Source organism: Cyprinus carpio, chromosome A4, assembly GCF_018340385.1.
Source record: "Cyprinus carpio isolate SPL01 chromosome A4, ASM1834038v1, whole genome shotgun sequence".
NCBI classification, from domain to species: Eukaryota; Metazoa; Chordata; class Actinopteri; order Cypriniformes; family Cyprinidae; genus Cyprinus; species Cyprinus carpio.
In genome coordinates, this window is record NC_056575.1 from 27621356 (window position 1) to 27636711 (window position 15356).

Genomic DNA, 15356 nt, shown 5'->3' on the forward strand with positions numbered 1-15356 from the left:
TCCAGGAGGTTGTTCTGTACAAGAAACATAGAGAGCTGGTTGAACACAGCTCGTTCAAGTGTCCTTGCAATGAATGCAAGAAGGGATACTGGTCTGTAGTTTTCTAGAAGTGCTGGATTTAGAGATGGTTTCTTCAGCAGTGGGCTTACCCGAGCCTGCTTGAATGCTGAGGGAACTGTTCCAGAGGAAGTGGTCTGAGGTGTGCAGTGGAGCAACTAAAGAGTTGTCCACGGAGCAACAGCGTGTGTAGATGAGGTCCAGTTGGCTGCTCGTTTTGTGAGTCGCTGCAATAGACACTGCTTGAGATCAAATGAGGCAAACAGAGTATTGAACGCTCAGCAGCACTTTGGGGTTTTATCTAGGTGGAGGTTGAAGTCAACAAGCCAGTACCAGAGGGAGTACCATCCTTAGGATAGTTTGATAGCAGCACATCCAACTCCTCCAAGAAGTTTCCCAATTGACCTGGGGGACGATAAATGACCACAAAGTGGATTTTAACAGGGTGTGGGTTACCAGTAATAGCATGTGATTTCAAATGAACCGTTATCTGTAGGTGGTGGGTTGAAGATCAAATTTCCAATCCTTTCTAATAAGGAGACCAGTACTCACCCCTCCCAGCGTACGGGGGTGTGGGAAAACAAGTTGAAACCAGTGGAAGAGGCCTGCGGAGTGGCAGTGTCCGCAGTTGATCCCAAGTCTCAGTCAGTGCCATGAGGCTGACGGAATGGAATGATGTAGCGATAGAAGAATGAGTTGCAGCGCGGGTTAACAGCAGACTGGCAGTCCCGAGGACCAACTGTATAGAGAGCCGTAGTAGTAGAGGTCCAGAGGGAAGGCCGTAGATTTGTCGGGGCAGGCCTTCCTTCGGCGTAAGAGCGTGCTCTCCGCGGTGTAGTTGTGAGAGTAGAGGTGATGTGAAAGCACATAGTGAACTGAATAAGTGGCCAAAAATAAGTATTTGAGGGAAGAGCTGTACAAAAAAAAGTGAAGGGGAAGAAAAGCAATACTCAAGTGCCCTTTGTCGGTGCTCATTGCTCGGTGGAGTCGCGACAGGTTAGGAACGATGGTCTTTAGACTTGCGGTCTGTCACACGAGGAGGCTTCACACAAGGGCTGCTGCGACGCTTGACGCGGTGACACCTACCACTTATATATTTGCCGAGTTTACCTGTGGTTATTGAAGTAGCTTCCCTATTTTGCATCCCTATTAGCAGATTCACGAAACGGGCCAGTCCGCGATAGGCAACAGCCAAAACCAACACCACTTCAGCAGTATTTACCAGGGTAAGACCAAACCCCAGCTAAATTTAAAGTCAGAAGCTTACCTAGCACTCGGCACAATCATGCAGTAGTGTAATGGGAGAAAACGAGGCAAAACACTTGCAAATTGCTGTTCTTATCTGTTGCTCGATTGTGTTTCTTCTGACAAGCGCCTCCAAAACAGCTTGTTAAATGCTTTCACCGGCTATGTATCATGCCTCCCTATTTAGCAGACCGAAACTGGCCAGTCCCGCGACAGGCAAAAGCAATACCAAGCGCCACTTCAGCACGTATTTACCAGGGTAAGACACACAGTAAATAAAACCAAAGTTTTCTCTTAGCAAAGACGATCACGCAGTAGTCTAATCAGAAAACGAGGCAAAACACTTACAAACTGCTGTCCTTATCTGTTGCTCAACTGTTTCTTCTGTTGCTTGACTGTTTCTCGACTGTTTTGATTAGCAGACAGATGCAGGTATTTATTGGCTGCTGTCTCCTCAAGACCAAATGCATGGATCTAATACTGACACTCATCTGGTTTCTTTCTCAGCTGTTTACGTTTACTTAAGCCATAACCGACTGTGTTTTCTATAATACTTGCCAAAATGAGTATTTTAACATAACATTGTGTTTGTGAAAGAGAAGTCAATTCGGTGTTCACGCGGTGTCTGAATCGAGCCTCTCTCTGTGTGCATGTGCTGTGTGTGCGGCAGCAGCTAAGAGCACATAAAAAAAAGTGCGCGAGTTAAAATTGCTTGAATGTGTAAATTGGCAAGACAAAACATTCACTCTATGATGGTAAAACTTAACAGTTAATCCACAAATCCGCGCGCGAAAGTCGAACCGTAGCCTGGTCCGCTCGATCAATGGATCATCTATGATCTGTTGCACCCTAGTGTTTTAAAGCCTGACTCTCACCTCATCGCTTATAGCTATATGTTCTGTGTTTCTCACACAGTTTTTTTTCATACATTGATAGTGACGTACATTATTGCATATAAAATGAGGGAGACATTTATTTTTTTAACACGAAGTAAACCTAAGATTACGCGATGAGGTCAGCCTTCTTGAATTATATGTCTCTATCTGCATTCTGAGTAGTTTTGAGATTTTGAGCTTCAAAAGTTTTGCATTCCCATTCGACTGTATAGATACAACCTTTGTTGTTTGCGTAAATAAAAAGTCCCAAAATGTACAGAACATTAAAAAATCTATCACATAATATAAATAAGTTGTCACAGAATTAGAATATGTGATTTAATTATTTTGTCACAGAATTAGAATAATAAACTTAGAATTCCAGGGTGACGATATCCATCCACATTTGAAGTTGGTCTTGACAAATTAGTTTGAAATGTAACCTTTTGGATTGTCACATGGACTATTCCTGTGTTTGTAGATTGTCTGGCTGTATGGTGACAGAGAAAGGATGTCGTTATGTGTCTTCAGCTCTGAGTTCAAACCCCTCACACCTGAGAGAGCTGGATCTGAGCTACAATCACCCAGGAGATTCAGGAGTCAAGCTGCTCTCTGAAAAACTGGATGATCCAAACTGCTCATTGGACAAACTGAAGTATGTCAAGCAGAAAGTTTTTATTTATTTCATATTATTATAAATATATTAAGCTTTTCTTAATTTAAGTTCAATATTCTTCATTTTTAGGTCACAGTTAAACTGTCTCTAACTAAAACCTCATTCAATACATTACCCAATAAGAAAGTGAGATTATTTTTTGCCTGTTTAATTATGTTGAAAAGTTCCATATAGGAAAATATATTACAATACTATGTATTCCATATTCAGATGCACTAAAAATGTATAAATATAATACTTTTAAAAGTAATTATGAATGAAATCTGCAATTATTACTGAACTAAACCAGGATTTTTCTTTAATTACTGTGGGAGGCACTTAACATAAAACCATCAGGCTTTTAAAGAACTATGTAACGTTGTGTCTCCACTGGTTGTAACAAAGCAAAAGTTCCAAATCATTCCTCTTTCACGTCAGAAGTAGTGCAAGTGCTTGGAGTTTGTCAGAAATAGAATGGGACATCAGTTTACTGTCTGGGATTTGTCAATTGTCCCATGCCACATCTAATGTAGTGAAAATCATAATATAATAGATTCTATTATAACGGGTTCTAAAATAATCTGATTATAATTATAATGGCTTCTTCTATCTTCAGCCATGCCGCACCACTCTCTTCTGGTGTAGATATGGAGTAACAGATTTTCTTGCACTACATAAAAAGGCTTGTTTCCAGACTGTTCATGTCAGTGCACTAACCTGTAAACGGCACGTTTCCGGCAGTTTTCGTGTATGTGCCCAGGCGTTTCTGGTTTCCTGACACGGACAGAAACTGACTCTTTTGTGCGCAGCAGTTTTCCAGTCCACTCACTAATGCAATAAACTCCCAAACAGGGATGGGAATATTTACTCACACACTGGTAAATCCACGTATCGTCCTGTGCACAAGTAAAGCCTTCACAAAATCCAGGGTACAAGCAGTTGACTCTCTGTAAACGGCCACTCACGTTTCAGTAAATGTCTATAAATTACCATACACTCAATATATTTTAAATGCTACGGGCCTTCTACACAATAATGTGTCATATGCGCTTATAAAAACTGTAAACAAAGCCACAAACACAGCAAGGCATCAACAAAACTCAGTTTTATTTTTCAACAAATGCAGGACTGCAAACATTTAACAGGACTGCAAATATTATTCAACAAACTCAACAGGACCGCAACATCATTTAGATTGAGAAAAATATTTTACATATTTTGCAATCAAAGACACTTGAAGTAAATAAATAAACTGATTAAAAAGTAAAATAATTTTAAAAAGAAACAAAAAATTGATACTAATCAAAAACAAACACAATAATGAATACACTTGCAATGAACACTGCAAAGTCAGGAAAGTAATTACCGCTCTCTCAATCAGACAGTCTCACACACATATTCTACGACTCTAATGGCACCATCAGGACCATGCGATATTTTTTTGCATTTAATTCTGCCCATCATAAGCTACAGAAGACACTGTTATGCTCAAAAGTTTACATACCCCTAGCACAGAGATGAGAAAACTCAGTCCTGGAGGGCCACTGCCCTGCAGAGTATTGCTCCCATCCTGATAAAACTCCCCTGCCTGTAACCTTCTTGTAATCCTTGTTCGAGATGCATTGGGGCTGCGCAGACCGATCAGTGTATGACATCAAAGTACCACGAGAGCCATTGGAAAGCAGATGACTCTTTATGCTTTTGAATTACTGTCTTGGTGCTATGATGTCATACACTGATTGGTTTGTGCAGCGCCAATGCATCTTGAACAAGCCTCTTGATTACTGATGTTCGGTTCTTGAACAAATCGTTCTTTTAAGCCGTTCTCAGGAAGTAACTGGTCAAGCTGGGTTCACAAATTGAACTGAATCAAACTTTAGTTCTGGGTTGATGACACAGGACGCACAGCCGGAATCCAACTCAAAAAGAACCGATTGAGCCGGTTCAACCAACTGTCAAAGTTTGCTGAGGATTATCGAGGACTCAACGAACCAAATGTGCCGTGCCGAAGTTTGGGTTATCGAAGATTTTTATGAGTGAATTGATGATACTGTTCAAGCGTGGGGTGCATACTGGAAAATTGGAAATATGCTTATTATGAGTGTTATTAATTTACATTTTATTAAAACCTGCAAAAACCTTTCTGCTGAGTAAATAAATTTTACAATAGTTTATTGTGCATGCATATTATATTTAAAGTTGCTTAAGCGAAATCAAGGAGTTTATAAGACTGGTTTGTTCATTCTTTATACTGTAGACATGTAGAACATATCTACGTTTGTGAATCAATGTCTGTAATGTGTGCAGTAGGTGTAAAACTTTTAGGAATCTTATCCAAGTTGTAGGCTAGTTAATATTGGTCAGTCAGTCAGTCATATCTGACATAAAGGATCCATGAATGAAACTGTGTAACATAAATATAAATATGAATATGAGTCATATAAACATGAAACTGATTTTATATAAATGAAAATGTATCATTTATAAAAATGTTTTCTCAAAAAATGAACAAAGCTCAACTTTATGATCTCTGGAAAATACTAATTCACCTACCTCCAAAAAGGTAACCAAAGCCCACAAGAATAAACATCATCATGTCTCATTAATGTCATCATCTTCCAGCTCAAGTTCTGGCTCCACCCGAGCATCAGGACGTAGCAGGCCATCAGCAAGTCTGGGCCGCGCCCCATATTCGGCTGCTCCTCCCACTGCACTGCCTCCCTCTTCTCAACCTATCTCTGCAGCGCTTTCAGCTGCTGCGCCGCATGCAACAGCGCCCACGGGCGTGACTTTCCAACCTCCTATCCTTTTCACTCTACCTTCGGCTGTAGAGGCTAGCGTGAGGCTGCCTCCGCTAGCCGCTCAAGCTTAGCCTCCTTACTTTTACCCTTTCACTTTTTCTTTTCCCCATCAATGGCCAGCAGCCCCTGTTGCAGACGTCCAAGTTGGGAATCTTCAGCCAGCAACACAAGCATACTGGCCTCCTTCCTCACTTCCATTTTTCTCTTCCTCTTCTTACGGGCTTCCCCAAGCACCAGTGGTTAATCCATGCATGAGGATGCCTCCGCAAAGCAACACAAGCAGGCTGGCCTCCTTCCTCCTTTCCTTCTATCCATCTCCCTACAGGCCTCCCCAAGCTCCAGGGGATAATCAGTGCGTGAGGCTGCCTCCGCAAATGGTTATGGCCCCTCCTTATCTTCCTTCTAACTCTTCCTCCCAAGCTAAATCACAATATATTCTATTCACAGCGACCCCTCTACCTACTCCACCGAATGCCGCTGCTCTGGAACCACCTCCCGTGCCTAGTTCCATCAAATCACAGATTCTCGCAGGTGCGGATGTTGATCTCTCCTCTCTCTGCTCCGTCCTGCCGATTCCTACCGACAAATAGATTGCGGAGATTTCTCAGTAACTTTAAAAAATTCAACTCCCAATTCATCCCGCCCCCTTTCATTTTCCAAATTCATGATTGCATTTGGCCGCTACATGGAGATAGTTTGCTCAGCTTTTCCCTATAGATGGCGCACACTCAATGATTATCTGGCAATAGTAACGGAATTTGCGCTGTCTTATGGCGGAACCCATTTCTACACGTACCACAAGTTATTCTCAGCCAAATGCGCGGTACGTGTTGCTCAGTGGAATCAGTGCCCCTATTGGGGCGCCCTGGACGGTGATCTTCACAACCGCGTATTTTTAGTTGTTGCAACATACCGTGCGCGGTCTGCAGGTCAGTAACTCACTCAACCATCTCACACCCTCAAATTAATCCTGCTATAATACCCTGCCCAGAACCAACCCAAGTCAGATCAACTAGCTATGTTCCACATTCGGCAACCACCAATCTAACATCGGATTTCAGGAGAGAATCTTTCTCAGTCGCCGGTAACCAACAGGTCTGCAGTAACTTCAACAGAGGAAATTGCGTGAGACAGCAATGCAGGTTTCTCCATGTCTGTAATTATTGTGGTGGAGCCCATGCTCGTACAGTATGCCCAGTCATGAAAGCTACCAATAAAAAATCTAGAAACTACTTATCATCTCCAATTAATATTTCTCATCTTTCCGCGGAACTTTCACATCACCCAGACACTAATTTTACCTATTTTCTTTTGTCTGGCCTCAAACAGGGATTTAATCCCGGCACGACACCCCCCCCCCTCAAAGATTTTCGAATCAGCCCTATCGGAGTGGCTACCAGGAAATTTTCAAGAAAAAAAGCGATTGATTATCGATCTCTCAGCCCCAGGTAATTCCCCATTTTCCAGCATAAATAGCCTCATACCCCTTGAGGAATATTCTCTGCACTACAATGACATAGATCAAGCGATCACCATGATAAAAAATGTAGGTCGCGGTGCATGGCTGGCTAAAGTAGACCACTTCTGCTTTCAAAGTGATGCCTATCCACCCAGATTCATGACAGCTATTTGGGATACGCTGGCATGGGAGGTTTTATTTCTCAGTTCGCCTTACTTTCGGATGCAAAAGTAGCCCAAAAATTTTCGACATGTTATCAGAGGCAATCTTTCTCAGTACGCCTTACTTTCGGATGCAAAAGCAGCCCAAAAATTTTCAATATGATATCAGAGGCAATCTGGATTCTTATGCAATCCCAGCCAAAAATATCACAACTGTCCAAAGAATTTTCTCAGAGCTGGGAATCCCCATTGCGCAGGAGAAATCTTTGGGACCAACCCATTTTATCGGATTCTTAGGCATTAACCTGGATTCAGTCAAATTCCAGGCTTCTCTGCCAAAGGAAAAAATAGACAGAATAATCTTAGTGGCTTCTTCCTTGGCAGAGTGCCAAAGTTGTTCAAAGCGCAATCTCCTTTCCTTGCTCGGTCATTTTAACTTCGCAATGCGCATAATCCCGCAAGGCCGCCCCTTCATCTCTCATGCACCGAGTCGTGCATGCCTTAGATTCTTATTATCATAAATCAGGCATGTTGTAATGAACTCAGTTTATGGATCACCTTCCTTAAACAATGGAATGGTTTAACCTTTTTCTACAGCGATCTGGTTTCTCTCCCCGATGACATCCAACTGTTTACTGACACAGCCCCATCCGTCGGTTTCAGGGGTTTTTACCAAGGGCGTTGGTTCTTGTCTCCATGGGCCCCCTAGATGATAGATTTTCCCCAGTCCTCTGCGCTGTTTGAACTCTACCTTTTAGTCATCGCGGCCTTTCTATGGGGAAAAAATTGGATGTCAAGCAGCATCTTAGTATACTGCGATTACGAAGCGACCGTGCATTGCATAAATAAAGGCCGTTCCCATTCCCTCGCTCTCATGCCATTACTAAGACGTCTAATCTGGATTTCAACATGCAATCAATTTATCATAACTGCTAAACACATTCCCACATTCCCAAAAATCAAATGGCTGATTCTCTCTCTCGTTTCATGTTTCAGAAATTCAAAATGTGCTGGCTCCGGAGGCAGACCCATCACCAACCCCAGTACCTCTCTATTCGCAGCTCATATTCCCATAACCCATTCCCTCAGACCCCTCCTTGATGTGTCCATCAACTCTATTCTACAAGCAGTTTCTCCCAGAACTATCCATTTGTATCTAACAGCGTGGAGATGTTTCAAAACTTTTCACCTCTCCTATAACCTGCCATTTCCCGATTTTTCTCTCCTCACAATTACTTCATTTATTTCCTACCTCAGTTCCATGAAGAACCTTCAAGCAGGGTCTATTAAAGGTTACTTAAGTGGTGGTCAATTTTTTAAATAAATAATTCTCAAACTTCTTTTCTAATCAAAGGAATTCAGCAATCTCGCCCATCAAACCCAGATTCCAGACAACCCATAACCCTGGACATCCTTACAAACTGCATCCAAAATCTCCGCACTGGGTACAATTCGATCCATACTGCTCGTACCCTAGATGCCATGTTCCTATTGCGTTATTTTTGGTTTTCTGAGATGCTCAGAAATTGCAATAACCTCTAAATTTAACCCCAAACTCCACCTGACAATCTCTGATTTGTTCATACTTGATAGCGAAACTATCGCTTACTCAATTAAACAAAGTAAGATGGACCAAGAAAGGAAAGGCCACTACATATACATTTTTAATCTCCCCTTTTCCAATTCAACCTTATCAGACGATTTCGACAGCGATTGATGCCATCGACGACTTTACTATCTTCAAGCAGCATGCTTTTGGTTCCAAAACACTTAAATCTCTATCCTTAGGCTCAACTGAAGTACTTACGGTAATTTTTTTCGAGCCACTATTTTGCATTGGGAAGCAGCAAATTCAAGCAGCTCAAAAGGTCTTCAGAATCAGATAAGCAGGCCCTCAGTCGCTGGATTACTGACGCTTTAAAGCATCGTATAATCTACACTTGCTACAAAGGCAGCCCATGCAGCCCCTGACCGCCAGCACCGTACGCTTAAGTCATCTGGCTTACTCGACACTGTAGCCTTCCTTCCCAATGCAGTACTGGAATCGCATTTTTGGTCAAAATGGGTATACTCTTCTGGCCGCCGCTTCAAAATCTCCTCGCCTATTCAGCATCAGACAGGGCTCACCACAGGCCCCCTTCGGTCATTGTGACAGCCCTCCATCCAATGCAACAAATCACGCCTCGCCAGGCGCCAAGGGGGCTTCTCCCCTTCCGGTGCAGCAGAGCCACCCAGCTCCCTTCGGACGCAGCGAGAGTCCCTCCATCAGTCGCATTTCCTTGCTTACTCAGCATCGGACAGGGCTCCCCTCCTGATGCAGCAGACCTGTCGGCTCCATTCAGTCACAGGGTCAATCTTCGTTCTGAGTATGATGCATACTCGGCGTTGGACGGGGGATCTCCCTCCCGGTGCAGCAGAGCCGTTGGCTCCCTTCAGTCGCAGTGGGAGTCCTCCATCCGATGCATCAAACCACGCCCCATATTCAGTCACAAGGGGGACTCTCCCTTCCAGTGCAGCAGAGCCACAGCGAGAGGCCCTCTAACAGTCGTGTTTCTCTCCTTTCCAATGCAGTAAGTCACAGCACCTTTTAGTCGCAATGAGAGCCCTCCTGCTGTTGTTTCGAATCTGACCCCTCTGTCTGTCGTTTTGAGTCACGTTGCGTGCCCTGCAGCAGACAGGGCTCCCACTCCCTGTGCAGCACAGTTGCGGGCTCCCTTTGGATGCTGTAAGAGCCCTCTGATGCATAAAACTGCGCCTCACATCCAGCTGCAATGGAGGACTCTCCCTTCCGGTGCAGCAGAGCCCTAGCTCTCTTCGGATGCAGCGGGAGTCCCTCCATCAGTCGTGTCTCTTTGCTTTTTCAGCATTGGACAAGGGCTCCCCTTCCGGTGCAGCAGACCCACGGCTCCCTTCGGTCGCAGGGTGAACCCCCCATCTGAGTTATGTTGCATGCTCAATGGCGGCCAGGGATCTCCCTCCCGATGGAGTAGAGCCGCTGGCTCCCTTTGGTCGCAGTGAGAGCCCTCCATCAGATGCATCAAACCTCTCTCAGCCCCACGTAATTTCTGATTTTCCAGCATAAATAGCCTCATACCCCTTGAGGAATATTCTCTGCACTACCATGACATAGATCAAGTGATCACCATGATAAAAATATAGGTTGTTGTAGTTTGTGTAGTTTGCGGTGCATGGCTGGCTAAAGTAGACATCACTTCTGCTTTCAAAGTGATGCCTATCCACCCAGATTCATGATGCAGCAGACCCATGGCTCCCTTCGGTCGCAGGGTGAACCCCCCGTCTGAGTTATGATGCATGCTCAATGGCGGTCAGGGATCTCCCTCCCAGTGGAGTAGAGCCACTGGCTCAACTTCAGTTGCAGTAGGAGTCCTCCATCCAACGCGTCAAACAACGCCTCGAATCTCCTTGCCTATTCAGCATCTGACGGGGCTATCCCTTGTGGTGCAGCTGACCCACGGCTCCCTTGTGTCGCAGGGTGAACCCCCCATCTGAGTTATGTTGCATGCTCAATGGCGGCCAGGGATTTCCCTCCCGATGGAGTAGAGCCGCTGGCTCCCTTCGGTCGCAGTGAGAGCCCTCCATCAGACGCATCAAACCGCGCTTCATACTCAGCCGCAAGAGGGACTCTCCCTTCTGGTGCAGCAGAGCCTCAGCTCCCTTCGGTCGCAGTGGGAGCCCTCCATCCGATGCATCAAACCCTTCGGTCGCAGCAGGAGCCCTCCATCCGATCCCTTCCGGTGCAGCGGAGCCACAGCTCCCTTCGGATGCAGCGAGAGTCTCTCCATCAGTTGCATTTCATTGCTTATTCAGCATAAAACAGGCCGCTCCCCTCCGGTGCAGCAGGGACGTGGCTCTCTTCGGTCACAGTGTGACCCCTCTGTCTGTCATTTTGAGTCATGTTGCATGCCCTGCAGCAGACAGGGCTCCCACTCCCAGTGCAGCAGAGTCGCGGGCTCTTTTTGAATGCTGTGAGAGCCCTCTGAGGCATAAAACTGCGCCTCACATCCAGCCGCAAAAGGGGACTCTCCCTTCCGGTGCAGCAAAGCCCCAGCTCCCTTCGGATGCAGCGGGAGTACCTCCATCAGTCGCGTCTCTTTGCTTTTTCAACATCGGACAAGGGCTCCCCTTCCGGTACAGCAGACCCACGGCTCCCTTTGGTCGCAGGGTGAACCCCCCGTCTGAGTTATGTTGCATGCTCAATGGCAGTCAGGGATCTCCCTCCCGGTGGAGTAGAGCCACCGGCTCCCTTTGGTTGCAGTGAGAGCCCTCCCTCAAATGCATCAAACCTCTCTCAGCCCCACGTAATTCCCGATTTTCCAGCATAAATAGCCTCATATCCCTTGAGGAATATTCTCTGCACTACCATGACATAGATCAAGCGATCACCATGATAAAAATATAGGTTGTGGTGCATGGCTGGCTAAAGTAGACATCACTTCTGCTTTCAAAGTGATGCCTATCCACCCAGATTCGCGATCACCATGATACATGATAAAAAAAATGTACAGGGTGAACCCCCCCATCTGAGTTATGTTGCATACTCAATGGCGGCCAGGGATCTCCCTCCCGATGGAGTAGAGCTGCCGGCTCCCTTCGGTCGCAGTGAGAGCCCTCCATCAGACGCATCAAACCGTGCCTCGTACTCAGCCGCAAGAGGAACTCTCCCTTCCGGTGCAGCAGAGCCGCAGCTCTCTTCGGATGCAGCAAGTGTCCCTCATTTGATATCTGGCATTGTGCTCCTCTCATAGCGGCATGGAGCGCTCGCCAGTACGACGTTGCGAGCCGCAGCTCTCGTCAAACACTACACGGGCTATCCTGGTCGCTCTGCGCCTTCTCTCTTCTCAGCATGCGTATTTTGGGGGGCAACTAAATTTAGCTCTCTGGCTGCTGTCCTATGCCTTTAAGCTTCTTTTGGGGAGTTCTTTGGGTTCTGGCTATGTTCCGGGCCCGGACCCCTCCCCCAGGACAGCATGCCAAAATATGCTTACTATTTGCTATCAGATTAGTTGTAAGGGTGAACTCGTGAAATGTACAGCATGGACTCACAACATGTGGTTTTATTAACAAAGTTCGGGAGAAGCACGATCAGATAATCATTTTAGTTAACCATCTTAACTAGCACAACACGTGTATATATATGCAGCCTTCCTACCTCTGTCCTATGACAGTTTTTCGACATCCCTCCTCCACCCCAACTCCTCACTTCTAATCTATTTTTATCCCAAATTAGGGATGGGGGAGTTCTATATGCAGCCTTCCTACCTCCTGTCCTACGACAGTCAGATTAAATGTAAGGGTGAACTTGTGAACATTATTTTGTGTATTTGGTGTAATGCACTGTGTTTATGTGGTTTAAGGTTCAAAAAACATATTTTTCCACATACTGTACATTATTGTTGCGTTGTGATTGGCCGAATTCCTCAAGCTTGTGACAGAAATGTTACGCCCCTCATCATACTGCGATGCCATCTCCCGGAGCGACAAGACAACAACAATAAAACCCATTACAAACGAGGCATTTGTTTGCATCCAGTGGGGACATAATTACTGATTATAATGACTTATACTGTCTTTTTACACGTTGTTTTTGCATATCACACTGCGTAAACATAAAACCATGTTTGCATTTCTGATTGAAGAAACGACAAACAATAAGTCTACTCTACACTGCTTAAAACTCGTGTTTGAATCATCAATGGCAAATTCTTTAAATATGTAAACATACATACAGGCTGTGAGTCAGAAGCGCCAGACTATCCTTGCAAAGTTGGAACTGCCCCACTTGATAGAAACAGACCAGGATTGTAAGCTACTGGTTTAGGAAACAGTCCTTGTCCTCCATAAAATGCGCTGCATACATCTGAATATTTGGGTTGAACTATTCTGGAACAGTGCTGAAATACAACTTAACCACTGATTTCTAGTTGTGTCCTCTTTTGGAACGCCAAACAAAGTAGTTTCACTTTCACAATGAAAAACACAGCATCTCCACAACATGGTGGTGGCGGTAACAGCGAGAATCAAAGTTGCGCCGTCTATCTTTGCGTAAACATTTGGGCAGCTTTATGCAAATCTTCCCACATTGTGACGTAGACATGTGGGGGGGGGGTGTCAGAATGAGCAGTTTTAGGTAGGTGTGGCTGACTCTTAACTTTTATAAAGAATATCTCTTTGGATTTGAGACTTAAGTTTTTGTAACTTTACAGATCTTTTTTATGCACTGAGAGCTTGTAACACTCCAAAGAGAAAGGAAAAATCATATTAGATTAGATTAGATTCAACTTTATTGTCACTGCACATGTAAGGTACAAGGCAACAAAATGCAGTTAGCATCTAACCAGAAGTGCAATAAGCAGTAAGTACAGAATATACAAGGTCTACAATATGTACAATAACTATACAGATAAGTATTATGGACATAATTGACATTTTAAATACTATCAGTATGATATACAGATAGGTGTACTATGAACATACTATACAGATGGAATATGTGAAAGTGTATGTACACTATAGGCAGAACCATAAACATATGAACATAATTTACACTATTGCAATGGACAGTAAAGTGCATAGAAATATTTCAGTGTGCAAATGGATTGTTTCTGGATGAACAGACAGTAGTGCAAGTAGTAGCAAGTTTACTGTTTTTTGCTTGTTGTAAATAAATAAATAATTAAATCGGTCAGATGTAGTGATGAAGTGGGGAGGAGTCTGTGTGTATGGTGTGGGGGGTGTCAGAGGGCAGAGTTCGGCAAGGAGACAGCTGTAGGGAAAAAGCTGTTCCTGGATCTGCTGGTCCTTGTCCGGAGGGTCCTGAAACGCCTCCCGGAGGGCAGGAGGTTAAACAGTCCATGGTCAGGGTGAGAGGAGTCCTTAAGGATGCTGCAAGCTCGACGTAGACAGCGTTTCCTCTGGATGTCCTTAATAGCAGGAAGTGGTGTCCCTGTGATGCGTTGGGCAGTTTTCACCACCCTCTGCAGTGCCTTGCAGTCAGCAACTGAGCAGTTCTCATAAAAGACTGTAATACAACTGGTCAGGATGCTCTCGATCGCACACCGGTAAAAGTTTACCACTATGGTTGAAGACAGTTGGTTCTTCTTCAGTGTTCTGAGGAAGAAGAGGCGTTGGTGAGCCTTCTTGACCAGGCTGGAGGTGTTTGTGGTCCAGGACAGGTCCTCTGAGATGGTGGTTCCCATGAACTTGAAGCTGGAGACACGTTCAACAACCATCCCGTTAATGTGGCTGGGGTCATGCGTGCTTCCTTTCTTCTTCCTGAAGTCCACAATGAGCTCCTTTGTCTTAGTGGTGTTAAGGACCAGGTTATTGTCAGCGCACCATGTGGCCAGGTGCTGTACCTCTTCCCTGTAGGCAGTCTCATCGTTGTCACTGATGAGGCTAATCACCGTGGTGTCATCTGCAAACTTAATGATGGAGTTGGATCCATGCACAGGCTTGCAGTCAGGGGTGTAGAGGGAGTAGAGGAATGGGCTCAGCACACAGCCCTGTGGTACGCCGGTGTTAAGTGTGATGGTGGTGGAGTGGGTGTAGCCTGACCTAACATGCTGAGGCCTGTTGGTCAGAAAGTCCATGATCCAGTTGCAAAGGGAGGTGTCTCCAAGTTTTGTGGTCAGCTTGGAGGTAATGACGGTGTTAAATGCTGAACTGAAGTCAACAAACAACATCCGTACATATGTGTTGTTATTGTCCAGGTGTGTGAGTGCAGAGTGCAGCACTGTGCATACTGCATCCTATGTGCTCCTATTTCTGCGGTAGGCAAATTGGTGTGGGTCCAGTGTGGGTGGGAGGCAGTCTTTGAGGTGTGCTAGGACCAATCGCTCAAAGCACTTCATAATGATGGGTGTGAGTGCTACGGAGCGATAGTCATTAAGGGACATTGGGGAGGAGTGTTTCGGTACTGGCACAATGGATGTGGATTTAAAACATGTTGGCACAGTTGCTTGGGTGAGGGACAGGTTGAAAATGTCTGTGAAGACCACTGCAAGCTGCTCTGCACATGCACTAAGCACACGTCCAGGAATGCCGTCCGGGCCGGCAGCCTTGTGTGCGTTGATCCGGCTCAAT

The 15356-nt window shown here is 45.1% G+C and overlaps 1 long non-coding RNA gene across 1 annotated transcript in view; it reads left to right on the forward strand.

Moving 5' to 3' along the window:
• LOC122141735 overlaps nt 1-15356 on the forward strand; it is a 35661-nt gene that overhangs the window by 16608 nt on the left and 3697 nt on the right. The window contains exon 2 of the long non-coding RNA XR_006158050.1: nt 2659-2832. This is a non-coding gene — a long non-coding RNA (uncharacterized LOC122141735). The remainder of the gene's footprint in view (nt 1-2658; nt 2833-15356) is intronic.